The sequence below is a fragment of the Temnothorax longispinosus genome, chromosome 5 (assembly GCF_030848805.1).
Source record: "Temnothorax longispinosus isolate EJ_2023e chromosome 5, Tlon_JGU_v1, whole genome shotgun sequence".
Taxonomy (NCBI): domain Eukaryota; kingdom Metazoa; phylum Arthropoda; class Insecta; order Hymenoptera; family Formicidae; genus Temnothorax; species Temnothorax longispinosus.
Window position 1 is genome coordinate 5,895,254 of NC_092362.1, and position 14,572 is coordinate 5,909,825.

Sequence of the window (14,572 nt, forward strand, 5' to 3'; positions counted from 1 at the left end):
TATACATGCTATACATAGTCTATACAAAAATAATTAACATAATACTTTAACCATTCATTACTTTCTTCTTAAAAGCAGAGTTACTGTTAAAATCGTACAATCTTGAAAAAGTACATAAACGTTAATATAATGTTACAAAATTCATCAAGCCTATTTATCTCGCAATTAAACTATTAATCCAATTATTAACATACATGTGTGCTATCACATAAAATATCGCAGTAACAAAATCAGTTATGAGAAATAGAGGAAGTCTCTACATCACAAACCAAAAAAAACAATGAACATTCTATATGTTGAAAGCATCAACCCTTTGAGTACGATGAAACTATATGTACGTTCAGCGAAACTCATCGGTGTGATCTATGGATTCATATTTTTACACCGACAATATAATCGAGAGACTGGAAGACCATTTTTTTTTACATATATCAAAATTTTCTAAAATTTGCGTACCTCGATCAATAAGTTATTGCTATCAATATCGGGCGAAAAGTGTGTTGAATTGCGTTAAAACTGTCTCATACTAATTCACAATCGTTTGGATTAAGATCTCGATAATATCTATTAAATGATATAAAAAAAATGGAACTTGTAAGATTTCTTCCTAATTACATAGCAAACTTAAGCTATGTGTGATTTACAGTAGCATAATCTGACAGAGCCTTATATTTAATAAAACTTAGCCGGAAATGCATTATTTTTAAATAACTGTATTTAATTTAATGTAAAATACCGCAATATGTGTGTAACAATAATGAAAAAAGCAAGATATATTATTGCAAGAGATAAATCAAGATATCGTAATAATTGCGCAATATAATTGTTAAAAATCTTACAACAATCAATATAAACTGCACTAGACAAATATAAATTACAAATATAAAAATTATTTATTCTTATTAATCTTACATCAATTTTTATTGTACGTCAATAATGGGTGTGCTGTAATCGTCAGAATTTTTTATCCAAACGAGTTTGCTTTTAAAAAATTATTTTTAATCCCAATATTCAATTTTATTTTAATTTATCCTTCTATATTTACAATATAATAAAAAAACATTTTTCAAGATTTCTGACTGTAACTCTGATCATCATAATAAAAATATTTATTTCATCACTTTGATGCATTATTTAACAATTTTCACAACTTATTTTCAAAATTTAGAATATTGAAAATATGTTACTTTGAAACTAGCAAAACATATATAACTCTTCCTCTCTTAAGGAGAGAAAGGAAAAGAAATAATGAAACATCTGCAATGCTAATAAAAATATCTTACAAAAATGCCGTAAAAATCATCAAATGCATCAACGAATATATCTTGATAAAAGAATCACTCGTACTCACCTCACGATTTCTTCTTCTCCTGATCATACATTATGACTACTTCCATGACTTTACCAAAGCGAGTAAAATAGGATCTTAAGTCAGTCTCCGTCATGATACTTGGCAAGCCACCAAGAGAAAGACTTTCGGGAAACCACCGCAGCGTTTTGGCTTTTGTAAAGTACGCGGGTTACACGGTTTTGGATCAATCTATAAAGCGAAACATCAACAAAATAGTATGGCTCCATATAAGAGTATTCAACTCATAGTTAACAAGTTGATTAAAAAATTAAAATTTTTGAGTGGAAAAGTACGAGATCGTATAAGATTGAGTTTCAGGAATCATAAACCGATACATACATGACACTAAATATAATTTTCTGCAATATATTTAAATACGATTCTACAATCTTATTTAAGATGAGTATTAGGATACATACCGTATGTACGTCCATCAAGCTGGTGGGGACCATTTTGAAGGACCAGAGAAACATTAGCAGGCTCGCTGAATGTTACAAATCCAAATCCACGACTGTGCGACCAGATTCGCTGTTTTTCATAACACAATCGATGACTTCACCATAACGGTCGAAATAACGTTGGAGATTTTCTTGGGTTGTCTCCCATGATAATCCACTAACGAACAATTTTCTGGATAATTTTCTGGAACGAGACAAGAGTATCTCTTCAGTATGATTAACATACTTAATTTATTCGCTGCGCAGTAATACAATTTGTATGACAAATAAATAATATTACTATATATCTCCGTTTACGCGGTGGAATTATCGTAAGTTACTACAAAAGTAACGCTCGCGTATAAATAATATTTGACTCCCGTCACCCGAAAAAAAAACGACCGCGACGAGCATCTTCCAAGAAAACGGCACGACGCACGGAAAACATGGCGGACGTATATCGCGCTCGCGACGAAAACCGCGCGAGCTTCTCGACGGCACGACGTCGACATGGCGATCGCATTCGCGAGCGCGCGTACTCGCGTCAAACTAATATGAAGCGTTGCGTACTTACTTACAGGAGAGGCGAGGCACGATACTCGGATGTCTCCGATGTATACTTGGATGTAAAATTGTCTCGCGCGCGAACGCCGGCCTCGATCGCGGGTCGATATTCCAGAGATTCCACCGTCATGCGCGAAACACGGCGACGAGATCGTCGAACGTACTCGCGAACACCGTGTCCCCTCCGTACCTTCGTTCAATAGAGACGAATACGATATCGTTACCACATCACGCTCGCTCGCGACCGAATACCGAATACTATTACGATCGAAGCTAATCGAAGGTCGGAAAAATCCACGCCGCGTCGCGACGTCACGGCCGTATCGCGCGGTGTCCTGATGGAAACTGTTCCTCACCCCACCCCTTACATTCCTTCGCGCGGCCGGGCGCCGGGCGCGGGGCGCGGGGCGCGGCGTACTTGCCGAATTACTACGCACGCGATGACGAAAACACGCGACGAAATTGACGAAAACCGCGCGAGCTTCTCGACGAAACGACGTCGACATGGCGATCGCATTCGCGAGCGCAATTACTCGCGTCAAACGAATATGAAGCGTTGCGTATTTACCAGGAAAAACAAGGCACGATACTCGGATGCCTTCGATGTAAAATATGTCTCGAACACCGGTCTCGATCGCGGGTCGACATTCCAGTCTCCGCAAGCGTCGCGTACACCATGCTGGACGACGATTAACCCGCATTTTTCACGATAAGCGGCCATGTCGAGTATTCCAATTGCGAGAGATCGTCGTTCGTACCGATACTCGCGAACACCGTGTCCCCTCCGTTTAATAGTTATGAAGACGAATACGATATCGTTACACCACATCGCACCACGTTACACATATCACGCTCGCTCGCGACCGAATACGATTACGATCGAATCTAATCGAAGGTCGGAAAGATCCAACGTCGCGGCATGCGGCGTATCGCGCCGCGCGGTGTCCTGATGGGAACTGGAATACTGGAAACTGTCCCCCGCCCCTCACATTCCTTCGCGCGGCCGAGCGCGGGGCGCGGGGTGCGGCGTACTTGCCGAAAATACTACGCGCGCGACAACGGAAACACGCGAAAGACCAAACAAATAATATGGGGTGACCCTCGAGCGTTTAAATTCCGAGAAAAGCTCTCTGACGAAGAACGCAACGGCAAATAAAAAAGAAATACAGCGATTTCCGCGAATCTATACATATATAGATTATGCATGCATATAGCAACACATATTTACAAGAGAGAATAAGGACTTATTATAAAAAATGTAAAATGAATATTAAAGATGAATATTAAATATGTAGCGTTGAGCGAAAATAAATTGTTATTTTTATAGAGGTTTACGTTTTGTTCTTAAGTTATTTTCAGATAAAATGCAATATTTTAATTTGTATAATTTTTATTTTCATGTCTCTATTTTCTAGGATTTCTGATGCCAATATATAGTAATTAAATATATTTTTTATCAAACATATTTCTATCATACAGTAGACTCCATATAACATGGATTCATATAACACGGATTCGTATATAATTCGTATAATTATTTCGTCCATGTATGAAAGTCAGAATCGCTACAGAATCATAATAGATGATAAACAGATTCGAGTTACTTTGCATGTTTAGAGTTTTTGTGTGTTATTGTTATTTAACATATGCAAACTTTTTTGGTTCTAACATTGAAATAAAAATAAAAATAAAATACATTTACACCTTATATTTATCTATATTTTATAACTGGTCTATTAATTCTTATTAATTTATTCCAATATCGATAATTATTATCCATGAAACCTAGAAAATAGACATGAAAATAAAAATTATACAATTTAAAATATTGCATTTTATCTGAAAATAACTTAAGAACAAAACGTAAACCTCTATAAAAATAACAATTTATATTTTCGCTCAACTCTACATATTTCAGATTACAAAAACGATGTCATTTATCTAAATACGTTATATGAATAACATGTGTGTATACTAAATTGCTCATCAAATTAAGCAGCGAAGCGCAACGTGCGACTCGTATCGTTTGCGAGTGGCGTTATTTACTTATCGTCGGCAGATCTCAGAAGATGTTTCGCCGACGTCTTCGCCGATATCAGAGAGATACGAGTGGCATGCCAATTGCTCGGCTTGTTCCGCTCTTCTTCGCTCGTGCAGAAGCAACCGTGCCGGAATATCCAGAGACGTATCACCGGGGAATTCATCGCCATCCAATTTTGTCACGCGACCTCACAGCACGTCACGCACGAAAAGTCGCGGATATGCTCGTCAAGGTTTATATGTCGATGCGTGTGCGTCGCGTACGATAGATTTCTGCTTCCGATCCGTTTTCCATCCCCCGATACGCGACTGCGAGATTTTTTCCATAACGCGCGTCGCGGAGCATTGATATAATCAAACAAAGGTAATTTCGATTCAAATTTTATTTTTTATCGTTGCATACCTTCCTTGCCTTTTAATATATCTATATCTATATTCTTTCTCTCATTGCCGTTTTTGAAAAGTAAACGGTATATAAGTTTGACGAAAAGTTATTTAAAAAGCCAATTTTCTGCCAATTCTTTCAATAGAATAATTATTTTGCATATTGAATTAATTTAAAGTTATAGTAGTAGTAAAGTTAAACATTAGACATATTTACAATAAACACTAACAATAAGATGCATAAATTATACATTTGTAAAAATTATAATAACATATAGATATGGCAAAGATTTTTAAGATTTGCAAATATGTCCTTTATAATTCTGATATAATTCTTTTTCCACTCGTTAAATGAAAATTGGGAATTACATCTGTGAGTATAAGTATGCAAACGTTTTCATTTAAATTTACAATTTTAATGTATGTGAATCCTTGATATTTGCTGCGATATTCGATACATTCTAAGCGGGCGAACGGCGAAACGAGAAGAATAAAAGAGCGGGTTCCATACGGTCGGAAAGAATATCTTTTTCCCCTTTGTTGTTGCTTCGCGCAGCAGTTGGAAAGTTGTAAACGGAAGATCTTCCGAACCAAGTTTCTCCTGGTGAAGAGAATATGACACGCCTCACGTGCAACGAATACGAAATAAGTGTTTATTCAAAAAAGAGGAATAAATGGATGCAGCCATATCTACAAAAGCACAGAAATGATAAAACCGCTTATATAAATAGCACGTTAAAGTGCCAACAATAAATTATACACAGTAACATCGTACAGTTAATAATAACAATAATTTTATTATATGTTTAATTTATAGGCAACTTGATATCGTACATACTATGTATGTACATACTATACTCAAGTAAAATACTATAAGTTCTTTAGCGCTGATAGTTATTGTCAGACAAAAGATACAAACTTAACTTTCGAATTTTTGATAATCACAAAATGTAATTAACAACATATACACAACTTTTTAAATTAAAAACATATTTCAACTTATTCAAAATATATTTTAATTCTGAGTTTACGATATAGTTATTACGTCAAACGTAGAAAACAGTAAAATACAAAGTTAAATTAATATCCGGAATTTCGGCTTATATAAACACCAGAGTAACCGCCCTCACCATCTTTACCATAGAATACGAGACTGAGGAGTACTCTGGAGTCGTGACAAACAATTTGTCCGTGAAACCTCAGCTTGACTTGGAGCCAGAGTTTAGAATTTAGCCAACCAATGCAGGAGATCAATAATTCCGAGAAAGTGGAAAAGAAAATCACAGAACTTCTGTTTAACAATATTAAAATAAAATCGTGGATATTCTTTTTCTTACTTATTGGATAAATAATCTAATTTCTTTACTTGCTTTACATTATAAATTGCTGATTTAAATATATTAAAACATAGTTAAATATATTGCCACAAAATTACAATATAATTAAATTAAATTAAATAATTTCTGAAAAACAATTTGCACAATGAATTATGCACCTCTTTTCGTTTAAATTCTTATTAGTCTGTTATTATTACGAAATGAGTAAATTGTATAATGATTTAAAACTTTCATTATTTCTTTGATGTAACTACTGCAATGTAGTAAAAAGCAAAACGGTTATGCCTATATAAAAATACATAGCACAGAAAAATGTTAAATAACTATTACTTTGGTTGATTAAATATTCCTGAGAATATTCAATATTCAATAATCAGTTACAAATTTAATGTATATTTATCATAAGAAAATCAGGCTCTTATAATTAATTAATAAAGACCAAATATTTTATTCTAAATGTCTATTAAATTTATTAGATTATTGATGTAATACAGGAATATTATTCTCTTAAAAAAATCATCTTTTCCAAAATGGAAAATTCTTTAGCAAACCGAACATATAGTGAAAGAATCTACATAAAGAAATCGTATATACATATATGTAAAATCTATGTGACTTGTATAACACGGATTCATATAACAGGGAACGTATTTTTCGTATTATAGGGGGTCTACTGTAATTTAGACAGATTTTCTAATGTAAAAATATTCTCTTCGGATGATCTCGATTATAGAATATCTCTTTGAATTTATAATCTCGACGGAATATCAGACGAAAAATATCTCCGAAAATATTTGCTATTTCTCGTTTGGTCGCAGCGTTGAAATGAATTGACAGAAATACAAGTTAAATTACCCCAAGCTTTTTTTACGCATGAGTGTACGCAAAGCGACATTATACCGGCTTAAAAAAACATGGGTATAACTTTTTCAGTTTTTCAACAACGTTGGTCGGAAACGAGTTTATGATTTCATATTTCGATGAATATTTTTCGCGAACTTCTTCAGTTAGCGAATCCCGATTAATATGTCAACACATTATTAATTAGACATTTTTCACGAATGTTGCAGATTAAACCGCCTGCAAAATTGAACGCGGAAGACGTCTAGCATTCCAATTGCGGGTTGTTAATTGCACGTGATATCAGCCCGGCCTGCCTGTAAATTATCTTTCAACGGATATTAAAAGCGGCCTTGGCGCGGACGGCCATGCAAAAGCGGATCGCAATTGTGCATAGGCAGGTCGATGTATCTTCTTGCCGTAATCCATCAATCCACCGGCCGAAGACAATGGATAGATATGCCTCACATTAGCTCGCTGTGTGTGTATGTGTGTGTGTGTGTGTCTGGCACGTTTCTCCCTTCTCGTATATTAATTAAAAGCGTTTGTCAGAAAAATGTCGATCCGATAAAGCAATACTACAATATTGCTCTACTTGCAAAGTCTCATTGTGCGAATGGTACAAGTTTTATTTACCAACCAAACGCATCGCGTTATCACTTGTCTCGGAGTCGATCTGTCCGCGCCTGCTGTTCTGTTAATAGTGATTGGAAGAATGGCGATAAGCCTGATATCGCGTAATACAACGCGAGTCAAATAGATGATTAATGAAAATATATATTTGATCGATCAAATAGGCATCAAACTTATAATTCTCGCGAAAACACATTAAGTAAAATTGTATTAATAATCAATATACCTATTATGCGTTCTGGTTCTTTTGTTTGATTTTACGATTTACATTTTCAATTCAATATTAACTTCTTACAAATTACGAATTTCTACATGAAAATTAAAAGCGTATTCCAAGTTTTCTTATTTTTGCTTGTATTGCTTTCAGGGTTAATTGCTCGAATTTTTTCGAGAACGCAACAGGAATCCTAGAGAAGCCATCGTGAAACAATCAAAACTTTTGCAAACCACCGAATCTCATGATAACGATCTTGTGAATGTTCAACGTTGGTCTTGGCGCTCGGCGATCGCAAACACAACGCGCCGTACGCAATAACAACGAATATCATGCTGCGTGCTGGTCGAGTTCCCCGAAATATGTAACATTTTGAAAAATGCAATCACGCCGAATATTCTATGTACTACGCCACGTCTACGCATTGTCGACAAAGTATTAACTTTCCATTGATCATTTACTACAATATTTAATTATTGACATTCGTACAATGACAATCTGTGCGAACGCGCGTATTTCACAAGACTTGTTCGGCCGAAGATTTACCGCGCGAAAAATTGACACGACAATTATATTTTTGGATATCTATCTACAATTTCATCTTTCAAACTTACGTTATATTTAAATTTTGCATATATAATGCAAAATAACGATCGCTATAAAAAACAAACGTATAATATTTTTTAATTGAAATACGGAAAATGTGCATAAACGTGAAGTTTATAAAAATTCTTAGGAAAGAATTTTTAGGAAACAATATAAAAATAGGTATATGTGTGAAAATTTTTATAAAATTACATATACAATATATATAATTTTCTTAATATATGCGCGTAAAATTATTTTTAAAAAACAAATTGAAAGAACAAATCAGGGTAGAATATAACATGTTTTGTTTGCATAATTTTAAGTGCGGGTATTAAAACATTTTTTAATTTGTTCGAAACTATTCCTGAAAAAACTGTTTTTTCACCGCAAGCGGCAGTCTCGAAATGAAGTGACTCGCATCAAGCTCGAGATCGAGAAAACCAATCAGCATCGCGGACAAGACACAACAATGAACTTTCCATGCCTTTTTTAGAAAGGGAATCCTTTATTTTATTTTTATCATTGAGCATTCATGATTGTACCTAAACATTTGTCTGTGACAACACGTAGGATTTCATAACTTTTATAATTTTATTTTTGAAATCACGGAGCGTTCGCCTAACGAAGCAGAATAGAATTCAATCAATCAATCCTGTCTCCGTCTGTCAGACGCGTTGCGGTGACGCGCCATCGGCCGTGGGACAGCCGGTGACCAAAAATACAAGAGTGCGGCGTCGAAGTTGATCGGCGTTTTAGGCAGACGAACGAAAAAGATGCGTTCATCGAAACGCAATTCTCAGCTAATACCGTTAGCCACGTCGATACGTCAAGTTACGCCTCCGTGTTAAAAAGCCGTCGCGATAAAAGGGAATGGCGAAATCAAATGATGCTGTATCGAAGTTTCGCAGAATGAAATCACAGGTGTATATTACGCGACACTCGTAGATACGAGAACGCTGTAAAATGCGAGTAAAATTGTTCTTTTACAAGTTTAGAGAAGAAGTTGCCAAGTTATTCTCTAACATACATATTTTTTGTTTTAGCAAAAATTAATTTAATAGTTAATTAGTTTAGTTTAAAAAGTTTAAGTTATAAGATATTTTAGCAAGCGCACTTCTCGTGAACCATCTAAATTTGTTAAAATGCTGACAACGTATTAAATCTATTACGGATGTCTGATTAAAAAAGTATGCTTGAAACGCTCAAGTTGTTCAAATATCTTACGGTCAGAAAACCGTAATCGTTTATATAAGAGCTAGAGAAATACGAGCGTTTGATATATATTATCGGAATTATTAACTTTTAATACATATGATACGTGCATGGTTTAATTACATATGAAAGTTTGAAACGTACGTGCTACAAAATTTTTGATCTTGAAAAACCGCAAGTTTTTTTCGTTTTTAAGAATTTTATTATAATGTGACATTTCTCGTTGCATATCGCATTGCCTAACTATTTGTGCTTGCAACAATTTTATCTTTATCTATGATACAAATAAATGTTTATTAAGTTTTGGCAAAAAGAAGAAATAGAATAATCGCTAAATGTTTCCATTATTCATGCAGCATTATTTGTGCGGCAAAATTTTGGCTACATGAAAAATTCATTGTCAATAAATCCTCCTACACATGTGGAAGAAAGGATTCCGTGGAGCCGCAAACTTGTTTGATACAAAGTTAAAATTGACTCTTCGAGGTAGAGAATCTTGGGAAGTTACTAAGTAACTTTGAGAAATTGCCTCCGCGTCTATTTCTATCGATCAATCGACACATCTCCCTATTCTTAACGCATGAGTTGATCAATTAAAGATTAAATAATCCTATCTTAATTTGTTAGCAATTTTTTATTCGCGAGTATCACCACGGTTAAAAATTCCGTGATGTCAGCGATAATCAGAATAGCAAATTCTATACGCGTGTCATGAGAGAATTTTAAAGCATCTGTCATGTATCAAAGTAATTGGTTAGTCACTCACATACAGTTTTATTGGAGCGTTATGAATTGAAACTTTCCAACTGTTAAAAAGCTTATAAGCATACATGTTTGTGACACTTGTATTTTTTTCGTAAATTCGTTCTGTCACACGAATGAGAATATTCAAAATACAAATTATATATTGAATTTGCAGAAAGAGAAAGAAAAATATTAATGCGCGTTGTATAAGTTGTAAGCGGTAATGATAGAAACAAATAACCGGCTTTATTTGAGGAAGTGTTCCTCGTTTGCTAAAAAGATATCTACCGCGACAGCGCCATATTGACCGTCGTAACACAGATGTAGTGCTAATACAGTGACCCAGTGATGTGTATGGGGCTTAACTCTGGCGCTATGCACGCTATAAATATATTTCCTATGTGGAAAAAGGGTGGCTTACGGCTCTTTGCCCACTTCGATATCGGCTTTTCCGTGTCATCAACAACAGTCTTTAGTACGAAAAAATTTCCGATCGAAGTCTCTATAGAACGCAGGCCTTTAGTGAACGCTGCTGTGAGGTAATGCTGATTTAGTTATTGCATGTTGCAAAGATACATAGCTCATTTTATAGCAACATTAAAATAATGGCTCATTTCTCTTCGCATTTTATTATTATTATTGCCAAAAAGAGAAAAATCGCAATGGAACATAAATAATATAATATTGTATGTGTTAATGATCCGTATATGTTTCGGAAGTTGCCCTTAAATCTGACCAAGTGATAAAGAAATTAAAGAAGACTAATTTTTATTAAAGAAGACTAATTTTAACAAAGAAAAAATTAAAGAAGACTAATTTTTATTAGCGAATTCGAGCGCTTGCACTAGTGCACACTGAGTGCGCACTAAGGCTTGTTTATAATCTATTCTTATATTTAAAGTCGCTCAAATACACATTTAAAGATTTTTTGGCCAATAAAATAATCTGTAATATCTATATGGATGGTGTACAAATCATTTTATAGACTAAGAAGTATTTAAGATAATTTGTAAATATAATAATTGATTAAGAACAAGCCTTAGTGCGCACTCAGTGTGCACTAGTGCAAGCGCCCGAATTCGCTATATGTTATCTTGAAAGTATAAAGATAAAAAAAAGTAGATGTTTGTGATACGCATAAAAAGCATCCAATTTTAAGGTTTCGTGATATTTCATTTCCCTCGTGCATTTTTTTCACGCCATTAAGAGTTAGTCCCTTTTTTGCGTTAAACGACGACCCGCTACGAACTTCGGCGAAACGTTAGTGAAGTTTCGAACTCAGTCGAAAGTTTCCCCACGCAATAATACTTGCCACGATTTATTTTCAAGTTCCTTAAATATTTCAAGAACTTTCTATCGTTTCGTTGGTATGAAATAGTTTCCATGCCGAAGTAGGCCGAAAGTTTCGTAGCTTCGACAGGAGACAAAGTGCACGGTGTGTAGGTGAAATTCACACCTTACGACACCTTAAGTGTCTCTCGGGTAAAATTCTCGAGCTGATACGATCTGTGACGTTTGTCGATATACGCATATGTAAAAGCTATCAAATTTCTAAAACCAGAAAGCCGTTTTACACTATGTCGATATAATTTCATGCCTTTTTTTTAATTTATTAAATATATATTATATATACAGTCCTCAAATATTAAAAATGTATAACACACTGCAGAGTAGTGTAAATTCTACATTCACCAAGTTCGGTAAATATCGTACAAATGTCAAAATGTCGATCACGTTATTCCTGTCGGCGGATTCGCCGAGCTAAGAGAAGAAAGAGGAAAGAAATGAAAATTTAACAATACCTTATGGTTGGTAATCGATTCCGGGAAACGTTCCGCGAAGAACTTCGAAAAGATATCGGGCGGTAAGCGAGTTCTCACTGCAAGAAAAAAAACTATGACAATACAACTTTTATATAACTTAGTATAATAAAATATTTATATATATTATTTGTACAGTTTATAAATATAATGCAGTGTAGAAATCCGTGTAAATCAATATCTCCATGGTTGTCTTGCGATAAAAAATTTCAAGCCTGCGCACAAAGCCCTAAAGTGCCTCAAAGAATTAACTTTATTCTTGTGTCTTCCATAATTGTGTTTCGATTCTCAAGCCTATTTTTCCCTTGTTCTCCCTTTCTCTCTCTCTCCTTCTGTCTTTCTTATATCTTCTAAGTAAACTGATAAAAGTTGACCAAACAAGAAGGTGGAATTTTATTAAGCGAGGGCGTCGCGAACGTAACGATACACGACGCTTTCAATAAGATTAGTATCATCGAAGGAGTGAAGGTTCTTTGAAAGGCACCGTCCACCCCCTTCGGAAATTGCGGCCGAAACGAAGGGCACAAGTTTGAACGTCACGTTTCGCTGCGACATTCGGGGAAAATTAAGATAAGAGACACGGCGTTCTTAGTTGCGAAATAAAGAGAGAGAAAGAAAAAGAAAACGAATAGCAAGAATTGTAAAGAGAGCCGGCAGATAGAGAGCGCCGATCTGTAGGTGGATAAAACTGAAGAGGGAGATCGAGCTATGTATGTTCTTTGCCGTAGCACACGCTATCCTATATGTGTTGGATGTTGATCTCGAGTATCTAGACGGTGGATTTAGATAGCAGAAAATTAAGAATATGGGAGAGACAGCTGCCTCGTGATTGGCGAGAACTAGAACGAAAACTAGATAATGCTTTTGGCTCTGCTCATTTACGTCTCCGTCTCTCTTTTCCTTGAAACTATTTTCTCTTATATACCTCGCAGAATAGAGATTCAAATTCGAGGCAAATTAAAAGCTATTTGCCTTAACTGTAAAACGAGTTAAGAAGAGGCATGTTTGCAAATTCTACTGTGCGAGTATTTATAGAATTACGTAACTACACTTGGATGAGCATAGGTAAATGTTTTCTGCAACACGTAACCTTTTCCTTTTCTCTCTCTATTTTTTTTTTCTTCGGCATGCAATCCCGATGTATTTAATTGTAAGAGCCATGATAGCAAAACTTTATCAATTACTACTGTTCTTTTTCCTTATTCCTTTTTGTTTTATATAATTATTAACTGATGATATTTTTTGCTACGTTACAGCTATCCGGAAATGCATCACAGAGACGGGGATTTGGGTCAGAAGGATTTCGCGGAAAGCAACAGCAACACACATCCAATTAATGTTAACCTCACCATCTGCGCACGTTTCGTCGGGTAATATCATTACGGTAAGGATTACCGGAGTAGCGCGCTGCCGGTTTATTATTGCTGCGATATAAAAGTGCATTAGCGGAAACAATAAAGTGTACTGCCGTTGGTCAAGCACGAGAAACATGAATGCGGTACTTGCACGGCAAAAGCACAGTAGCTTTACAATTAGATCGCTTAAAAAAATGAAAAAATGGCACGATCGTAAGAGGCTCGACCAATGAATAAAGAAAGGGAGAGAGGGAGAGGGAGAGAGAGAGAGAGAGAGAGAGAGAGAGAGAGAGAGAGAAAACGAGGAGAAAACGCGTGGTAAGAAAATTGCAAGGTCTCCGGCTCGTGGCAGCTGATTTTATAATTTGCAGGATAAAGTAGTAATTAAAAGTTTACGTGACGGTGGACATAAGAAAAGGAAAAGTCACGCCGCGCCGCTTTCGTATCTTCAGACTTATTTTCTACAGAAATAATTAAACGTCATCTTTTATTAAAATTAGGTGATTCATAGAAAAAAATGTATCGTGTTTGTAGTTGTATAATAACTGCGGTTAAATTTGATGACGATTATTTGCGATTACATTAATACAGATTAAATATATTTAGAGACATAATAAAATATTGGTTCAACAAAATGACGTTTAATTATTTTGTAACAGAATATGATTGCAAAAGTTTATATATACACACATTTATATATATATATATATATATATATATATATATATATATATATATGCGACGTTATGGTCACAGTTTTTTCCACATTTCGCGAAATATATAAATGGTTTTATTAATTTATACATATTTGCATATGCATAAGGAAGTGATGAGATACGATAAATGGAACTGTTTACGTTCACGTGAACACGAAACGTTTTCCCAAATTTATTTGCGTTGCACTGACTATAAATTATTTTCACACGCAAAACGAGAATTGTAAATATGCTCTTTTCACCTGCGGCATATTAACATTCTAGTCATATCGGTGAACATTATACGATAACATGCACAATATTGCAATGTAGTGTAAGTTTTACAAAATAAATAAAA

The 14,572-nt window shown here is 35.0% G+C and overlaps 1 protein-coding gene across 2 annotated transcripts in view; it reads right to left on the bottom strand.

Annotated features, from left to right (window-relative positions):
- The window catches only part of LOC139812693 (zwei Ig domain protein zig-8), a 487,042-nt gene that overhangs the window by 412,244 nt on the left and 60,226 nt on the right, over nucleotides 1-14,572 (bottom strand). For both annotated transcript variants that reach the window (XM_071777735.1, XM_071777736.1), the window contains exons 3-5: nucleotides 12,147-12,223; nucleotides 1,771-1,993; nucleotides 1,352-1,540 (exon numbers count right to left, since the gene is read on the bottom strand). The gene's annotated coding sequence lies outside the window, so the exon portion shown is untranslated. The remainder of the gene's footprint in view (nucleotides 1-1,351; nucleotides 1,541-1,770; nucleotides 1,994-12,146; nucleotides 12,224-14,572) is intronic.